Below are 18,610 nucleotides of genomic sequence, written 5' to 3' on the forward strand. Positions count from 1 at the left end.
CCGTAGCACTCAAGAAGGCACCTGTCTGTCAGATAGCTGGCATTTGATTCTTCCGGCCGCCCCCGCACCCGTTTATTCATTCCTGGCAGGGAGAGAGAAGGAGCAGAGGAGCAATTTCATCAGCCCGTGGAATTCACAGGGCTGAGAGCCTCTTCTCCCCAGACCACGCTGCTGCCATAAATAGACATCACGTGGCTTCCTTTTATGATAAGGTCAGAGGAAACGAGTGTACAGGGAGAAGCCGTTGGGAGAGTCGAAGCTCTGAGTTCCAGGGATAAAACCTGAACAGGGCTCGTCTTCTTGCCTGGGGGCCAGATCAGTGAGGACGGGAGCCGTGGGTCACCTCCTCAGACAGCGACACCTCTGGCCGCCTGAGCTCCCCTGACTCTGCACTCAGCATCCTTACCCCTCAGTGAGCAGGGCACACACTCCCCGCCCCACCTGCCCCGCCAGGCTCTGCAGGTTTTCCCCGGCTCATTTTCTGATAGAGCTGTCAGTTTTTATTGCTGATGGGAGAAATCATTTTCTCTCTTAGCGGAATGTTAATTGGCCTTTCCCAGTTCTTTCGTACAGTGAGTACATTCAGTCCCCTAGTTTTTTTTCCAACCCCTCAAAGGAAAAGTACCTTATAGAGAAGCATTCCAGAAGGACAAGGAAGGAGGTTCTCGCATGACTGCTAATTGATCACTGCTAAATCAGAGGTTAAGAAAAAAAGCTGAAGAGGAGGGCCAGGAGCTGGGGTGCCCAGGCATTTCAGTAGTTGCAAGGGAGATTTACCACCTGCACGCTCGTAGCTCCAGTGCCCTCCACTCTGGAGGGCTCAGTAGTCACTAGGGAGACCTGGGAAGCCAGCTGGGGCAGCTTAAAACATCAATCGAGCATCTTCAAGGTGCCAGGCGCCCAGAGAGGCCCCAGAGACGACTAAGATGCTGTCGCAGGAGACAAACCGATAAAACTGGGGACATCAGTTTCCATGTGACCAGAGCCGTGGCCAGGGTACTTCGGGATGCACAGAGCCTCAACTTCTGGAGAAAACCACGCTGCAGCTCAGCCATATAGGTCAACTAGGGGTCAGTGGCAGGGGTACCCCAGCTGGAGGAGGCAGTCTGTGTGCCTGGAAGAGGATGGTGCATGGGAGGAGGGCAATGTCATGTGGAGGTTACGCTTACAGCAGGGCTTGGGTGCCCAAATAGGTTCCCCCATATAATTTCAAGCCCTTAAAAAATCAGTCATATGGGGGGGGGGGTTCCCTGGTGGTTCAGTGGCTGAGCCTCCATGCTTCCTATGCAGTGGACCTGGATTCAATCCCTGGTCAGGAAACTGGATCCTGCGGGCCACAACTAAGACCCAGCTCAGTCAAATAAACAAAAAATCTCTTATTGAGACTTAATTTATTCTCCATAAATTCACTGCTTAAAGTGCACAATTCAGTGGTTTTGTTTTTTTTGTATGTTTAAAGAGTAATATTTGTGTATATTTACAGTCATACACCCATCGCCATAATCTAATTTTAGAACACTTTCTTCACCACCAAAAGAAACCTTCTAAGTGGGGGTTTTGATAGGGGCCTGGAGAAATTAGCCTCACATCTATTTGGCAGCAGGGCAGAAAGGGATTTGGAGGGGCAAGCCCCGCCCCTCCCTCCTCGAGCCCAGAAGGTAAGCAAGGAGCATCGTAGGCACTGAGCACAAGGCTAAAGCTTTGTGGCAACAGCAGGTGAAATTTACTCCATCTCTTCGATTCTTCTTCCTTGACAGGAAAAGAACTAGGTTTATGAACACTCAGGCCATTTTTTACTGGCTGGCTATTTAGTGGCACTGATACAAATCAGTGTTTTTGATGACTGTGGCCCATTTACAAAGAAAAATGGACAGAGCCGTAGGTATCACAGGAAAACCCAGAATTCTGGGGTGTCTGCACAATGGGAGGAACATAGCGCTGCTCATGTGTTTCATGCACCAAAATCCACAGCTGGTCCGTAAGCCAGAAAAGGCGGGGGCTCTGTCCTGGAAGGCTCTGGAGGGTGACTGAAGTGTGGCCATGTGAGCCAGGGTCGTGAGCAGGCCTTCCTCTGTATAGCGTGGATGGACCATTCACACCCAGAGTCCTTAGCCAGGCAAGGACCAAAGCAAACGGATGCGCCTCGGCAGTGACTTTGGGGGCAGGATAGTCAGATCTGAGCGTGATGCTACGGTAATTATTTTAGGTTTATTTGTTTTTAATTGCAAGTAAGAAACAAAAGCAAAAACAAATTATATCAGCTTTCACAATAAAGGAAACTCAGTTCTAACAAAATCTTGATCAGAGAAATGTGAAAGAACTCTTCGTACAAAAACGTAGAAATGCATCACAAAGTATGCATGCTTAGTTGCTTCAGTTGTGTCCGACTCTCGAGACCCTATGGACCATGGCCCGCCAGGCTCCTCTGTCCATGGGATTCTCCAGGCAAGAATACTGGAGTGGGCTGCCGTTTCCTTCTCCAGTGATAAAGTACAACCACATAAATAAACCTTGTAAGGCTGAGTTGTGCATGCGTGCTCAGTTATAACCGACTGCCTGCGACTTCACGGACTGTAGCCCACCAGGCTCCTCTGGTCCATGGGATTCTCCAGGCAAGAACACCAGAGTGGGATGCCATTTCCTTCTCCAGGGGATCTTCCAGACCCAGAGATTGAACCCATGTCTCCTGAGTCTCCTGCATTGGTAAGTGGATTCTTTATCACTGAGCCACCTGCGGTGCGCATAGGCTGAGTTAGCAAGCAAGCAAGGGATATCCCCAGGGACAGAACAAAGATGGAAAAACCAGAGTGGTGATCACGTGATTTGACCCCACAGCTGCCTCAGGGAGGGATGCAATCAGAGCCAGTAACCCAGGGACCCTGGCTTTGGCCTTCAGACTGGGATGAGATTTGGAGATGGGAGGTAAGATCTTCCATTAACAGGATGTGGAGGGTTCGAACTCTGACTCCTTGCAAAGCCAGGCTCCACTGAAGGCTGATCTCTTAGTGAAGGGGCGACGAACTAAGAAACCCTGATCTCCTTGTTAACAAGGAGATAAGAAGCTTGCTATTACTGCACAAGCAAGAGCAGTGGGGGGGCTTCAAACATGATCTTCAGCAAAATTGAAACCTCACAGATGCGCTGTGAGTGGATTTGACATCCGGATTTGTGTTGTCTGCATGGTCTCAGGCTCTCATGCCAGAAGAAAAAATTGGTCCCAGGCTGGTGATGGCCCTGGACCATCTGGCAAAGCAGATGCAGAATGACTTGAGGGACTTCCCTGGCTATCCAGGGGTTAAGACCCTTAGCCTCCAGTGCAGGGGTCGTGGATTCAGTCCCTGGTTGGGGAACTAAGATCCCACGTGCCGAGTGGTGAGATTAAATTAAAAAAAAAAAAATTGACTGTAGAGGAGCGCTCTTCCAACTCAGACAGCAGGGAGTTCTCATGGGAAAAACAAGCTCCTCCCAAGATGAGGTCACAATAGCGAATCCCAGGACAGGCATACCCCACTTTATTGCACTTTGCTTTATCGCCCTTCACAGGTACTGTGTTTTCTACAGGTTGAAGGTTTGTGGCAACCCTGTATCGAGCGGATCTTTAGCACCATTTTTCCAACAGTATTTGCACACTACGTGTCTCAGTCCACATTTAGGTAATTCTCACATTTCAGACCCTTTCATTCTGTTCATACTTGTTACGACGATCTGTGATGTTACTTCTATGACTTGCTGGAGGCTCAGATGATGGTTAGCATTTTTTAGCAAAGAAGTATTTTTAAATTAAGGAATGTGCCTTGCTTATATAGACACACTGCTATTGCACGCTTCATAGACTATGTTATTGCTGTGCTTGAATGCTCAGTCCTGTTTGACTCCGTTGACCCCATGGACTGCAGCCCAGCAGGCTCCTCTGTCTATGAGATTCTCCAGGCAAGAATACTGGAGTGGGTTGCCATTTCCTTCTCCTGGGGATCTTCCTGACCCAGGGATTGACTGAACCCACATCTCCTGTGTCTCCTGCATTGGTAGGTGGATTCTTTCCCACTGAGACTATAGTACAGAGTAAGCATAATTCTACATGCGCTGGGAAACCAAAGAATGCACGTGACTCATTCATTTCGGTATTTGCTTTATTGTGGTGGTCTGGAAGCAAACCCACATCTCCAAGGTACACCTGTGTACACCTTATGAAGAGAGGTCATGCTGAATACAGCAGATGCCACAGTCAGGAGGATAGGGCCGTAAGACTCTGAGACAGCAGGACAGCAGGGCCAAGAGAGATGATGTGATAAGAACGCTTAGAATGAGTCAAAGCCAAAATGAAGGATTCAGACTCTCAAGAAAATAGCAATACTTTATGAAAACAAGAATAGGCAGATTTGAACAACATTTTTAGGTGAAATGATATGGTAACTGAGATGGGCCTCGGAATAATTTCAGAGTAGGGACTTCCTCGTGGTCCTGTGGCTAAGACTCCATGCTCCCAATGCAGGGGGACCAGGTTTGATCACTAGGGAACTAGATCCCACAGGCCACAACTAAGCCCCAGAGCAGACAAATAAATAAATACAAATATTTTTAAAAATCTCAGAGTAGACAGCTATGGGAAGGCGTGTGTATAAAACAAGACTAGTTACAGGTTGATACTTGTGGAAGGTGAATAAGAATAAGTCATAGGGATTTCTTATTCTGCTGTCTCTAATTTTATGTTTGAAATGTCCATAATAAAAATTAAAAACAAATGACATTAAAAGCTCCAAACAGAACTTCTAGAAGTGAATAATGCAAATAATGAAATTTAAAGCTCACAACCAGTTTAATGGCAGATTGGACAGAGATAACGAGAGAATGGACGAGCTGGAAGATATTCTTAAAAAATCCAGAATGCAAAGCAGAGGGGAAAATGTAGAAAACCCTTCAAGAGAGACTGAGAGACACGGAGGACAGACAGCCACTTTAGAGTGCAATTTGACGTTATCTGGTGATGCTGTGACCCAACAGCTCTACTTCCAGTTTTGCTTCTCATACATGAAAATATGAGCACTAGACTACATGTAAGAATTCCATAGCAGCATTGTGTATGATAGAGAAAAGGCGGAAATAAGCTCAATATCCTTTAGTGGCAGAGAAAATAAACAGATTACATCTTGGTTACATAAAGCAGTAGGAATAAGTGAACCGCAGTTTTGTGTGTCTCCATTAATACATAGAGTGGGACATACACACACCACGTCTTCTTCATCCACTCACCTGTCGATGAACATGCACGTTGCTTCTGTGTCTTGGCTATTTATTATACATAGTGCTGCTATGAACACTGGGGCGTGTGTGTATCTTTTCAAATTCTAGATTTTCCAGATGTGTGCCTACGAGTGGGATCGCTGAATTATATGTCCACTCTATTTTGAGATAAAACTGAATTTTAACTCATATATTTTAAACTTTAAATTCATGGAGCACCCAATATAAGGGTCAAGGAAGGTATCCTAAGGGAAATCAGAAAATACTGAGAACTGAAAGATAGTTAGATCACTTTGTACTAAACTAGAAGAATCCCACAGCAGGATTACATAGAGGGAGAGTCAGAGCTGCCAATGCACACATTAGAAGAGACTTTCCTAAACTCCAGTTGAGTGAGTTTGGTGTCCAAGTCCAGAAGGAAGAAAGAGAACAGAAGAAAGCAAGAAAAACAAAAATAGAAGGAAGGAAATCAGGAAATAACAAGAATAAGAACAGAAATTAAGGAAAAAATAAGATCAATAAAACCACAGCTGGATCTTTGAGAAGACTGATAAAACAAGCAGGTCTCTGGCAAGAATGGCTAGGAATATAAAGGAGAAGGGATGGGGCGTGTTCGGAATGAACAAGAAGAAGAGAACATAGCTGGAATACAGGTTCAGCCATAATGAGAGCTCATATTTACAAGTCAGTCTCCATACCTCAATCTATAAAGGAATATTTATTTACAGTTTAGGCTGACCCACAGATCCTCTCTACAGAACCTTCTGCCTGGGTGTAGTAACAGTGATGTACTGGCATTCGTACGGAATCTGCCAGGATCCCCTGCAACTGCCCTGGGCTCTCACCTCCATCCGTTTGGTTACGCTGTTTCCTCAGCTCAACATACCCTTTCTCTCTTACACATCTTGGAAGGTTCTGCTAAAATGCCACTCCCCTGGCCGTTCTTATCTACCCATTATCCACTCTACCCTTCTCCCTTACCAACAGAACCATGCTCCGGATAATAAAATGCCCCATTTAAATAATCACAACTACAGTACTTCAGTCCCAGATTCCTCTGCATCCCAGGGTGGCATGTGACCCCATTTGGTCAATGAGATGTAAGTAAGAGTTTGCTGGGTATGGGGCTTTCCTGGTAGCTCAGCAGGTAAAGAATCCGCCTACAATGCAGGAGACCCTGGTTCAGTTCCTGGGTTGGGAAGTTCCCCTGGAGAAGGGATAGGCTACCCACTCCAGTATTCTTGGGCTTCCCTGACGGCTCGGACAGTCAAGAATCTACCTGCAACGTGGGAGACCTGGGTTTGATCCCTGGGTTGGGAAATTCCCTGGAGAAGGGAAAGGCTACCCACTTCAATATTCTTGCCTGGAGAATTCCATGGACAGAGGAGCCTGGCGGGCTACAGTCTATGGGGTTGTAAAGTCGAACACGACTGGGCGACTTTCACTTTTTGCTGGGTATATTTTTTTAAGGTTTAAAAAATCCATCCACCCATCCATTCATCGACCACCCATCCTTTCACTCACTCACCCATCCACCCCCTTGTCCACCTGTCTACCCACCCACACACCTGTCCATCCATCCCACCATCCATTTCTGACAGTCTGTAAAGTGCCAGACTTAATATTTAGGTGCTTGATACAGAAAATGAGCAATGTTTGCCCCCTGCCTTTAAGCGAATGCACTACTTGGGAAGACAGACAAGGAGACAGTTTCAATACCTCTGTGCTAAGTGCTATGCTAGAGGTAAGAGAGAAATAAAATTCTAAAATATTAATATTTTTCCCTCTCTTATTCAACCAGGGCTACCTGTTTGCCTCAGGGAGGATGGTGATTTTCATAGTAGAAATATAACAAGAGGGAAAAAGACTCTTTTACCTTTGAGTGTTAAGATCAACTCTTGAGTGTACATGAGATAACAGTCTTGAAACTGAATTTGGTTCAGGGAAGAAGGGGATTTTCTAAATTCCATGGGCTTCCCTTTAAGAAATTATGACCAAATCTGGTGGACTTGGACCCATAACAAGGTCAGAGGATATGACTTAGGGAAGTTCCCATCAGGTAGGAAGAAGCAAGAGATCAGAAGCTTGATCAGACCCTCCTCCGGGTCAAAACAGCAGTGGGAAGGCCCGAGGGGAGCGTGACTGCTGAGCGGTGCTGTAAGAGGACCCTGTGGCCAGACTCTGGGCTGCAGCCCGAGAACCAGGCGGATGGCCACTCACTGGGTGCAGGACAGGCAGCCTGGTGCCACCTCAAGCACGTGTCTCAGAGGCAGGAATTGGAATCGGGATCCCATCTGGGAAGGCGTGGGGAGAAGGGCCCTGAGAGGAAACCTGAAACTTAATGCACTTGAACTCTTGCCTTGATGTGTCTGACTTAACTCAGAAGGAGTTTTTGAAGCCTGGAGAGACTGAGCTAGCTTTGATTAGCAAGTCCATGGTGTTTAAATTTTCTTTTTTTCTTTTTTTTTTTTTTTTTTGCCCTTAGCAGGAGTGGGGACTTGGGAGCAAGACAGAATCAATTATAGACCATTTTTCAGTTGCATTTCTGTGTGCCTTTGCTTACTGCATACAGATTTTATCCGATGATGGAGGCATGCATGGGGTGCTGAGGAGCCAGAGGGCTGGGGGGTGGGTGTCAGGGGGCAGGGCACTGGCTTGCATCAGGGCGGTCACACAGGGTGCCAGGCTCAGAAGGGCCCCATCCTTAGGGTTTCATGCTCCGTGATTGTGGAGCATGCTTAATAATTTTCCCTCTGAATCTGTGTTTTGTAAGTGAAGTCTAATGGGGCAATAGATAGCGCGGGGCTTGGGGTCATGCCTCCCACTGCCTCCTGGGGCCAGCGACTAGACAGTTTTCAGTCACCTGCTCCCCAGCCTCACCCTGCCCACCCCGCCCTGCTATTACCCTCCGCCCGGGGCCAGGGACTGGGTGGTGAGGGTAGCGGGTGGCAGGGAGGTCAGCGTGTCCCTGGCGCCTTCAGCTCCCAGCAGGAGCCTCAGAGCAGGCAGCGCTCCTCACTCAGGGCTGGCTGTGCCGTGGCGTGTTTAGCAGGTGGCTTGTTGGGGGCCCACCCCTTATCCAGGCACCAGGTGTGTCCACGGAAGGTGCATTTCCTTGGGGGTTCCCCCTCCACCATGAGCTCGGGTGGCAGGCCCATGGGAAGGGGAGACTGCTCCCTCCCCAGTCAGGGTCAGTAACTGTGAGAACGGGACCCTGGCAACCTCTGAACCTGGCCTCTAGTGTCCTCCTGCCTGATGGAGCATGACATTAAGTAGCAAATAAAAGCATCATGACAGGCTTCAGAAGAAAAGGCGCTGTGTGGTTAATATCTTTAATGGTGAGATTTCCTACTTTTCTAACAAGAGGCTTGAATTTTTTTTTTTTTTTTTTGGCCACACCTGACCAGCGATTGACCTGTACCCACCTCTGCCGTGGAAGCTCGGAGTCTAAACCCACTGGACTGGCAGGGAAGTCCAAGAGGCCTGCATTTTCATTGCCCACTGGGCCCCACAAATCCTGCAGCTGGCTCTGGCCTCAGGGAAGCTTCACCTGGAGGAAGTCTGCTGGGTCTTAGGCCTTCTGAGACGGCCCTCCCAGTAGCAGGCCTCCTTGACAGTCCAAACTCAAAAGGCATCACCCCGCCTGGTAGGCCACCCCAACCACACAACCAAAGCGGGGCTCTGGTTTCAGGAACTCCAGGGTGGAATTCTGGCCCCACCAGCGGCATCTCCAAGAACCTTTTGGTCAAATATTTCTGAATCTGCAGGAGCATCTCATTTTTTTTCAAGCACAATCCTCTCACTTGTCCATGATTTCTGCCCTATTCCTTCTCTCCCTCCTGGGATGGCTGCCTTTGGAGCTGCTTGCAGCCCTCAAAGCCTGCCCCTCACTGAGTGCCTTGATTCCGGTCCCCACTGACAGATGAGTGATGAATAGCTCGGACATCTGCTGTGCCTGCCATAAGCCAGGGACCCCTCTAGCACTGGACTCACTGAGTCCTCTTATCAGCCTGACCAAGCATGCACTTCATACTGCCTCTTCCTGCATGAGGGAACAGAGTCACAGAGGAAGCAGACCCAGTAACCGATGGAGTTAGGATTTGAACTCAGGCAGAAATAATGATGGGTTTCCTGGTGTCCCAGATGGTAAAGAATCCGCCTGCAATGTAGGAGACCTGGGTTCGATCCCCTGGAGGAGGGCATAGCAACTCACTCCAGTATTCTTGCCTGGAGAGTTCCATGGACAGAGGAGCTTGGCGTGCTATCATCCACGGGGTCACAAAGAATGGGACATGACTGAGAGACTAACACGCATGTCAGAAACGATGATAATTTTATGATAAGAGAAGTCACACCTGGGATGGCATGCTGGAAACTGCCAGAAAGGAATTTTACCAGCAAAATGGACACACTGGCTCATTAACCTGAGAGTGGCAAGCCGTCTAATTTGGAGCTTCAGTGAAGTTGGCCATCCTTCTTGGGACGGAAGAGGGCAGGAGGGAGGGCTGGAATGAGGAACGTGGGCTGTCGGATGGCAGTTTCTCCTCCCGTGACACCTGGAGCCTTTGGTGTTTCCGTCCCCCTGTGGGTTTTGATTGTCACAGCCCTTTCTAGGAACAGATAAAGATCCGCACCATCTCCAAGGTTGATTGGGTGTCCTCTCCAGCCTGGAGCCTTTGGTGTTTGTCCCTGTGGTTTTTTGGTTTTTTTTTTGTCTTAATACAAAAGTGGGCTTGGAGCTGGCAGACACTGCCCGCTCTGGATGACTGGCCACCATTCTCCAACGGAGTGGAGGTGACACTTTGAACGTAACTCTCTGCAAATTCAGAACCATGACATTTTGGATACAGTAGTTTCTGGGGAACTGCCCGAATCTTGTGTAGGCACACTTTTACCTAGATATTTGCCAAAGAATCCCGGAATTAAAATTCAGTCATTTGCCAATGAAAACGTAACTTTTAAAAGAATATTTAACTCTGTGTTGCCCGTATGTGTATCTTATGCGTGCATGCATGCATAGTTAAGCCTCTTTAGGCCTCCGTTGCATGCATACAAAGTCGCTTCAGTTGCATACAACTCTGTGAGACTGAGCCCGCCAGGCTCCTCAGTCCATGGGATTCTTCAGGCAAGAATACTGCAGTGGGTTGTGAGCCCTTCTCCAGGGGACCTTGCCAACCCAGGGACTAAGCCTGCATCTGTCTACCCGCGTTGGCAGGTGGGTTCTTTACCACTAGAGCCACCTGGGAAGTCCTAGTCCTCAGTTAATGGTGAAAAAGACCAACCAAATGAGAAAAACAAGGCTATTTGTTCCGAACTTGCTATAGCGAAGGAGTGAGCGGTGTCACCTGCATTTTGGCAAAGACTCAAAGGCAGACTGGAAAGTTTTAAAGTGGAAAAAAGGCAAGGGCTCAGGTGTGCCCTGATTGGAGGCTGTTGGCCTGGGGAACCTGTAGGCAGGCTGACTACACGCGGGTGTCCTACGTGATTGGTTAAGCATACAGAGTTGGCTTCCTCTGATTGGTCCTAAATTGGAAGAGAGGACAAGGAATAAGAAAGCTGTTGGTTATTAATCTAAATCTGGTCATTTGGGGTCAATTGCTCTAGAATTTGCTGTTTGGCTTCTTGGATTGTCACAGGGATAGGACAATCTGGCTTCCAGAAAGTCTGATTTACAGCAGACTGGCTTCCTGGACTGTTTATTGCAGGGAGGGGGGCAGTTTCCCAGGCAGGTGGAGGCAGGCTGTGGGTAAAAATCTCTATTTTTATATGTGGTGTGGCTATTGCCTTTATATATTCAGTCTCTTGTAATAATGATATAAAAATGAAAGCAAATGTGGGCATGCTCAGTCGTGTCTGACTCTTTGCAACCCCATGGACTGTAGCCCACCAGGCTCCTCTGTCCATGTGATTTCCCACGCAAGAATACTAGAGTGGGTTGCCATTTCCTACTTCAGGGGATCTTCCTGACCCAGGGATCGAACCCTTATCTCTTACATCTCCTGCATTGGGAGACAGGTTCTTTACTACTGAGCCACCTGGTTTGTCTCTCATGAGATATATTCAGTCTCTCAGGAGGATGATTTAAGAATTGGTCAGATAAGTCCATCCCTTCTCTCTGAAGGGTAGACCCATCCATTCAGCAAGTTTAAAAGGTGTGACCTTATTAATGAGCAGCGATTCATCTGATTGATTCTGTGAGATCTCCAACAACGTCAATGAGCAAACCTGCGAGAATCACACAGGATTCAAATGCAGCTGCCTCACACACAGAACCAAGCTCGCGTCTGGCGGTAGCGTGGAAATCATCCATGACCTAGATTGAGACAGAAAACCAAGATGTCTTCTCAGAAAACTGCAGGCAGCTCCTTCGTCCAACCTTCCCTGACCCAGCTCCGCTGTCAGCGTCTCACCAGGCAGTGCTACTGGATGGATTCCGAGGGAGGAGAGAAAATTCAGGCAAGGAAAAAGGTAGCTTGGTAAGGCAATTCAGAAAATGCCTGCTTTCCTCTTGAATTATTAGCACAAATAACTGCTTGGCAAGACCGTCTTCCCTTGTGAAGTGGTGATGAAAGCAAGAAGTTCAGAAGACTTGTCCTCGGTGTCCCATCAGTCCTGATGGTGGGAACAGAGGTGATGCTCCTGATTCTTTGGGGTCCAACCCAGTGCAGTGCCCTTTCTCACATCAGGAGCACTCAGAGCTTTTCCTTGTGAAATTAATTCCCGATCACTTGTAACTGTGCTTTCTAACCCCAGCACTTCCAAGGCTCTTACTTCCCCATGCACCAGGTTTCAAACAAAGGCAAGCAAACGGCCCAAGGATGTGAAGCAGGGAGGCAATGAATCTACAGCCAGGTGCTATGGATGTGGTGTTGGACGACCTGGACTTTGCTCCTGAGAAAACAATGATTTGGGCAAACCATTTATTTTATTGGCACAAAAGCATGGTATTTTACTCCTGACAGCTAGATGCTGAGCACGCCAGACAGGCTCCCCACCCCATGGATCTTCCATCTACACAGAGGGGGAAGACAAAGGGGTCAGAAACTCACACACTTGGGAAGTCCCTGCAGGAGACGAGCTGTCATCCTCGGCTTCCCTTTCCCTCACCCCACTTCCGGTCTGAAGACAGCCTCTCATCTCTGTCATCAGACTCTGTGGCCCCTGGGCATCCCAGGAGTCTTTACCAGCCTCCTGCCTCTGCCCTCTTGCCCTGAGGGTCAGTTCTCACCATGCTAGCGAGGGAAACCCTTTTAAACATAAACCCACAGTATTCTGCTCAAAACTCTCCCATGACTTTCCACCTCTCCTGGAGTAAAAGCCAGCCTTCTCACCCTGACCTACAAGGCCACACCACACCCGGTCCTTGCCTCCAGACCCCTACTCCCTCCTTCAGCCACTGTGGTCCAGCTCCCAGCGACCCTGCACCGAGACGCAGCAGGTTGGTGCCTGTTTGGCCAGCACGGTTGTTAATGGTGTCACTTCCACTCTCAGAGGCACCGGTTTGCATGATGAAGTTGGCTGCGCGGGCCACTCACTTGCTATCCTGCTTTTTCTCCTCTGCCTGGCCCCTCCCTCCCTGGAGAGCCGCTGCCGTCAGGCCCCAAGCCATTTACGCAGCACACTCCCCTGACCCCGGGACCCCTCCTCCCCTGCCCTCCTCCCCTGACCCCGGGACCCCTCCTCCCCTGCCTTCCTCCTGGGTCTGCTTTCCTCCCTAGGCTTCTCACCACACCCGTTATTTTTCTCATTTGTTTATTGTGTTTCCCTGCCTGCCCCCTTGTGCAGGCTCTGTGAGGGCAAGGTTTTTGTTTTTGTTTTTTTCTTTTTTCAGTTTCTATTTTATTTTTTGGCCTTACCATTAGCATGTGGGATCTTAGTTACCCATTCAGGGATTGAACCTGTGGCCCCCTGCATTGGCAGCCCAGAATCCTAACCACTGGACTGCCCGGGAAGTCCTGAGGGAAGGGATTTTTAATGTCTTGCTCACTGCTGTTATCCCCAGTGCCTACAACAGTGCTTAGCACACAGAGATGCTTGAGAGAGTAACTGGATGAGGGAGGGGGCGCTACTCTGGATCTGGTGGTCAGAGGAGGCTTCTCAGGGGTTGGCACTGAGGTTAAGGTCTGTATAGGTTTCCTCTGGCGGCTGTAACAAAGTGCTACAAACTTAGTGACTTGAAACAACACAGATATGGGACTTCCCTGATGGTCCAGTGGTAAGACTGTGAGCTCCCACTGCAGAGGGCCTGGGTTCAATCCCTGTTCAGGGAACTAGATTCCATACGCTACGACTAAGAGTTCATATGCAGCAACTAAAGATCTTGCATGCCACAACCAAGACAGTGTAGTCAAATAACTACATATAAATTAAAAAAAACAACACAGATATATTATCTGATGGTTCTGGGGGTTAGAAGTCCAAGCTGCATCTCACTGCACTAAAATCAAGGTGTTGGCAGATACGTACTCCTTTCTAGAGGCTTCAGGAGAGAATAAGCATCCTTGCCTTTTCCAGCTTCTAGAGGTCACTCATATTTCTTGGCTCTTGGCACCTGCTTCCATCTTCAGACTCTGCGATGGTCAGTCAAGAGTTTCTCACAGTGCCATCTCTCAGCTCTGACTCCTCTGCCTGTCTCATCCCTGTTTTTGTCGTTCACTCAGTCGTGTCCAGCTCCTTCCGATCCCATGGACTGCAGCACACCAGGCTTCACGTTCTCACTATCTCCTGGAGTTTGCTTAAGCTTAAGTCCATTGAGTCGGTGATGCCATCCAAACATCTCATCCAGTGTTGCCCCCTTCTCCTCCTGCCTTCTGTCTTTTCCAGCATCAGGGTCTTTTCCAATGAGTTGGCTCTCATATCAGGTGGCCAAAACATTGGAGCTTCAGCTTCAGCATCAGTTCTTTCAATGAATATTCAAAGTTGAATTCCTTTAGGATTGACTGGCTTGATCTTGCTCTCCAAGGGACTCTCAAGAGTTTTCTCCAACACCACCATTCAAAGGCATCAATTCTTTAGTGCTCAGCTTAATTTATCGTCCAACTCTCACATCCGTCCACAATTACTGGAAAAACCATAGCTTTGACTACACGGACCTTTCTAGGAAAGTAATGTCTCTGCTTTTTAATATGCTGCTTAGGTTTGTCATTGCTTTTCTTCTCAAGGAGCAAGCATCTTTTAATTTTATGGCTGTAGTCACCATCCACATTTAAGGATCCTTACTATTACACTGGGCCCACCCAGATAATCCAGGATGATGTCATGAAATCAGTTGATTAGCAAACATAATTCCATCTGCAACCTTGATTCCCCTTTGCAGGAAACTCACAGGTTCCTGGGACTGGGATGTTGATATCTTTGAAGGAGGGGTATTATTCTGCCCTAATGTATAGGGTGGTCAGGAAAGGCTTCTCAGAAGAGTTGGCATTGAAGGCAAGGTCTGAAGGTCAAGGAGAAGCTCAACATGTGAACCGCCAGAAGAGCTTTCCAGGCAGGAGAAGCATGTGCAAAGACCCTGAGGCAGAGAAGAGCTTAGAATGCTTATCGAGAAGCAGAATGTTACCCAGAGAGACTACAGTATATTGAGCAAGGGGAGAGTGGTTCCCAGTGAGGCTGGGGAGGGAGGCAGGAGTCAGATACTAGTGAGGATGCCGTGGTTTTGTCTCCCAGTCTAGGTCATGTATGATTCCATGCTGTTGGTTCTGTGTGTGAGACAGCGCATTTTCATAATACGTGATTCTTGCTGATTTGCTCTACGAAGTTGAGATCTGACAGTATAAAGCAGATAACTGCTATCCGTTGATAAGGCCATCTTTTAAACTTGATGAACTGACTGATACACCCTCCAAAGAGAAGAAAAGAAATTTATTCTGTCACAGTCTTGGACACTAGAAATCTGAAATCAAGGCATCCGTAGAACACACTCCCTCTGCAGGGTCTGGAGGAGAATACTTCCTTGTTTCTTCTAGCTTCTGTTATCAACTAACTGAATACCTGTCTCTCCAAATCCAAATGTTGAAACCCTAATCTCCAATGTGATGGTACTAGAACTTGAGTCCTCTGGGAGGTAATCAGGTTTAGATGAGGTCATGAGGGTGGAGCCCCCATCATGGGATTAATGCCCTTATAAGAAGAAAGACAAGATCTTTCTGTCTCTTTTTCTCTCTACCACGTAAGAACACAGGAAGAAGGCAGCCATCTAAGCCCCCAATCTGTGCTATTTTAAAAATTAATTTACTTATTTTCATTTTTGGTTGCATGGGGTCTTTGTTGGTGCACCTGGGCTTTCTCTCTCTAGTTGCAGGGCATGGAGTTTCTCATTGTGGTGGCTTCTTCTGTTGAGAAGAACAGGCTCTGTCTAGGCACTTGGGCTTCACCAGTTGCAGCGTGTGGGGTCTGTAGTTGTGGTGTTCGGGTTTAGTTGCTCTCTGGCACGTGGGATCTTCCCTGACCAGGGATTGAACCCATGTTCCCCATGTTGGCAGGCAGATTCGTATCTACTGTGCTGCCAGGGAAGTCCAATCTGTGATATTTTATTTTATCAGCTGGGACTAAGACACCAGCAATCCTTGGCGCTCTTCAGCTGTAGCAGCATCACTCCAGTCTCTGCCTCCATCCTCCCATGCCCAGCTTCCCTTTGTGTCCAAGCTTTTCTCGTCCTATAAGGACATCAGCCATTGGATTCTGGCCCACCCTAAGATAGTGGGGCTCCACCTTAAACTGGATTACATCTGCAAAGACCCTGTTTCCAAATAAGGTCACATTCACAAGTTCCAGGCAGATACAAATATTTGAGGGACACCGTCCAACCCAGGACACCTTCACCCCCCATTATTAAGACTCTCCAGGCCACCCCAGCTCCCTCTCCTTGAGCCACCCTGCTTGGAGCCGCCTTCTCAGGCAGACTTTCCTGTCTGTGGGTCTGTATACAAGTTACCTCCTCCCCATCCTCTCTCACCCTTTCCCCAGAGCTTGACTGCAGCCACAGCTATTTATTTTCTTTTATCAATAAGTCTTTCTACAATGCAGTTGCCTAGCAGACTGAATGCCATTTTAATCCTCCAGACACCTGCTTTCAGGTCCATTTCTCACTGCAAAGTGCTTATCTTAGAAAATCTGGGAAGAATCTGAGTTTGATCTTTATATCAACTAATTAGTATACACAGGCTCACTCTCCTAAATGGTTACAGCTACCCTGAGCTGCTGGCTGACTTCAGGCCACAGTACAAAGGAGGTTTGTGCCGAACAGGCTCAGGGAGAGGAGCTGAATGATACCGGAGGCAGAATACTGTTCTCCATCATCTCCCAGTGGACACCCGCTGCGGTGTCCTCTTAGTCAGATGACCTCAGAATCCAAGGAGGTCACTGACCGTCCTCTGTTTGGGAAAGGATGAAACTGGGGTCCCAGACAAAGGTTTACAGGACTTCCTTAAAGCCACAAGTATGTGAGGGATAGAAGGCTCTGGAGTGAAATTGATGAGTGTTTTTTTTAATTTTTTAATTAATTTGTTTATTTGGCTGTGCCTGGTCTTTGTTGCTGGGCAGGCTTTTCTCTAATTGTGGGGCACACCGGCTTCTCAGGCTCTAGAGCAGAGTTGTGCTCAACAGTTGCGGTGCACAGGCTTAGCTGTTCTGCGGCACGTGGGATAGTCCCAGATCAGGAGTTGAACCCACCAAGTCTCCTATATTGGCAGGAAGATTCTTTACCACTGAGCCACCAGGGAAACCAAATGAGTGGTTTTTTGAGATGATAAATATATATATATACTTTGTTCCTAAACCTAGAGTCTAACTTAATGGGGAAATTAGATTTTGTTTTCTTGGGCTCCCCAAATCCCTGCAGATGGTGACTGTAGCCACAAAATTAAAAGACACTTGCTCCTTGGAAGAAAAGCTTTGACAAACCTAGACAGCGTCTTAAAAACCAGAGGCATTACTTTGCAGACAAAGGTCTATCTAGTCAAAGCTATGGTTTTTCCAGTAGTCATGTACGGATATGAGAGTTGGACCATAAAGAAGGCTGACTGCCAAAGAACTAATGCCTTTGAATTGTGGTGCTGGAGAAGACTCTTGAGAGTCCCTTGGGCTGCAAGGAGATCCACCCAGTCATCCTAAAGGAAATCAACCCTGAATATTCACTGGAAGAACTGATGCTGAAGCTGAAGCTCCAATATTTTGGCCACCTGATATGAAGAGCCAACTCATTGGAAAAGGCCATGATGCTGGGAAAGACTGAGGGACAGAGGAGAAGGGGGTGACAGAGGAGGAGATGGTTGAGTCCATCCCTGACTCAATGGACATGAGTTTGAGCAAACCCCGGGAGATAGTGAAGGACAGGGAAACCTGGCGTGCTGCAGTCCATGGGGTCACAAAGAGTTGGACACAACTTTGGCGACTGAACAGCAACAAATAAGGGCATTACCATAAATCAACAATAAATCAAAGAGGCCCTCTGCTATCCAACATAGTACTGCAGGCATTAGGCAAAGCAGTGAGAGAAGATAAACCAATAAGAGGTATAAGAGGACTTCCCTGCTGGTCCAATGGTGAAGAATCCACCTGCCAATTCAGGGAACATGGGTTCAGTTGCTGGGCTGGGAAAATTCCTCACGCTGAGGAGGAACCACAACTGCTGAGCCTGTGATTCAGAGCCATCAGGCAAAAGAACAAGGGAGAAAAAGAGCAAATGTATCCTTCATAGGTGATATGACTGTGCACCTAGAAGGCCCTAAAAGTATTTTATATTTGTCCTCATTGTTATCATTTCTGGAGTCATTCATTTCTTGATATAAATCCAAATTTTTACCTGGTATCATACACTTTCTGCCTGAAAAACTTCCCTTAATGTTTCTAATAGCACAAGAATTGATTCTTGGCTTTTGTTTTTCTAAAAACATCTGTATTTTTGCCTTAATTTTTGAAAGATATTTTCACTGGGTATAGCCTTTTGAGTTGACAGTATTTTTTTGTTTTCTTCTCTTTAAAGATACAATTCTTATCTTTGTTCCTCTGAGTGTAATGTATTTTTTTCCTCTGGCTGCCTTCAAGATTTTTCACTTTATCTTTGGTTTTCAGCAGTTTTAATATAACATGTCTAGATTGGGGCAGGGGGAGAAGGTTCTGGAGTCACACCTCCACTTCTCTACCCAATCTCCCACCTGTCAGCACCCAAGTTTTGGAAGGACTTGCCACCATCTGCTTGTGTAAGACAGTTACACATGGTGCGTGTAATAGCCAAGGGTCCCCCCTCCGGCTAGCTCAGGTCTCAGGGAATGTGCCAGGCTCACTGTGCTACACAGGGCCACAGCCAAAGGCCTGTGGATATTATTGCCCCTGGGGTGGGTGGTGGAAACCCAGAGGAAGAACCTACCAG

At 47.6% G+C, this 18,610-nt stretch overlaps 1 long non-coding RNA gene across 3 annotated transcripts in view; it reads right to left on the reverse strand.

Annotated features, from left to right (window-relative positions):
* The window catches only part of LOC132659507 (uncharacterized), a 47,510-nt gene that overhangs the window by 1,002 nt on the left and 27,898 nt on the right, over positions 1 to 18,610 (reverse strand). For 2 of the 3 annotated variants that reach the window (XR_009600047.1, XR_009600045.1), the window contains one exon: positions 1 to 18,610. This exon is cut by the window's right edge. This is a non-coding gene — a long non-coding RNA (uncharacterized LOC132659507). The other variant, XR_009600046.1, reaches the window with a different exon arrangement.

This window comes from Ovis aries, chromosome 3, assembly GCF_016772045.2.
Source record: "Ovis aries strain OAR_USU_Benz2616 breed Rambouillet chromosome 3, ARS-UI_Ramb_v3.0, whole genome shotgun sequence".
Classification (NCBI taxonomy): domain Eukaryota; kingdom Metazoa; phylum Chordata; class Mammalia; order Artiodactyla; family Bovidae; genus Ovis; species Ovis aries.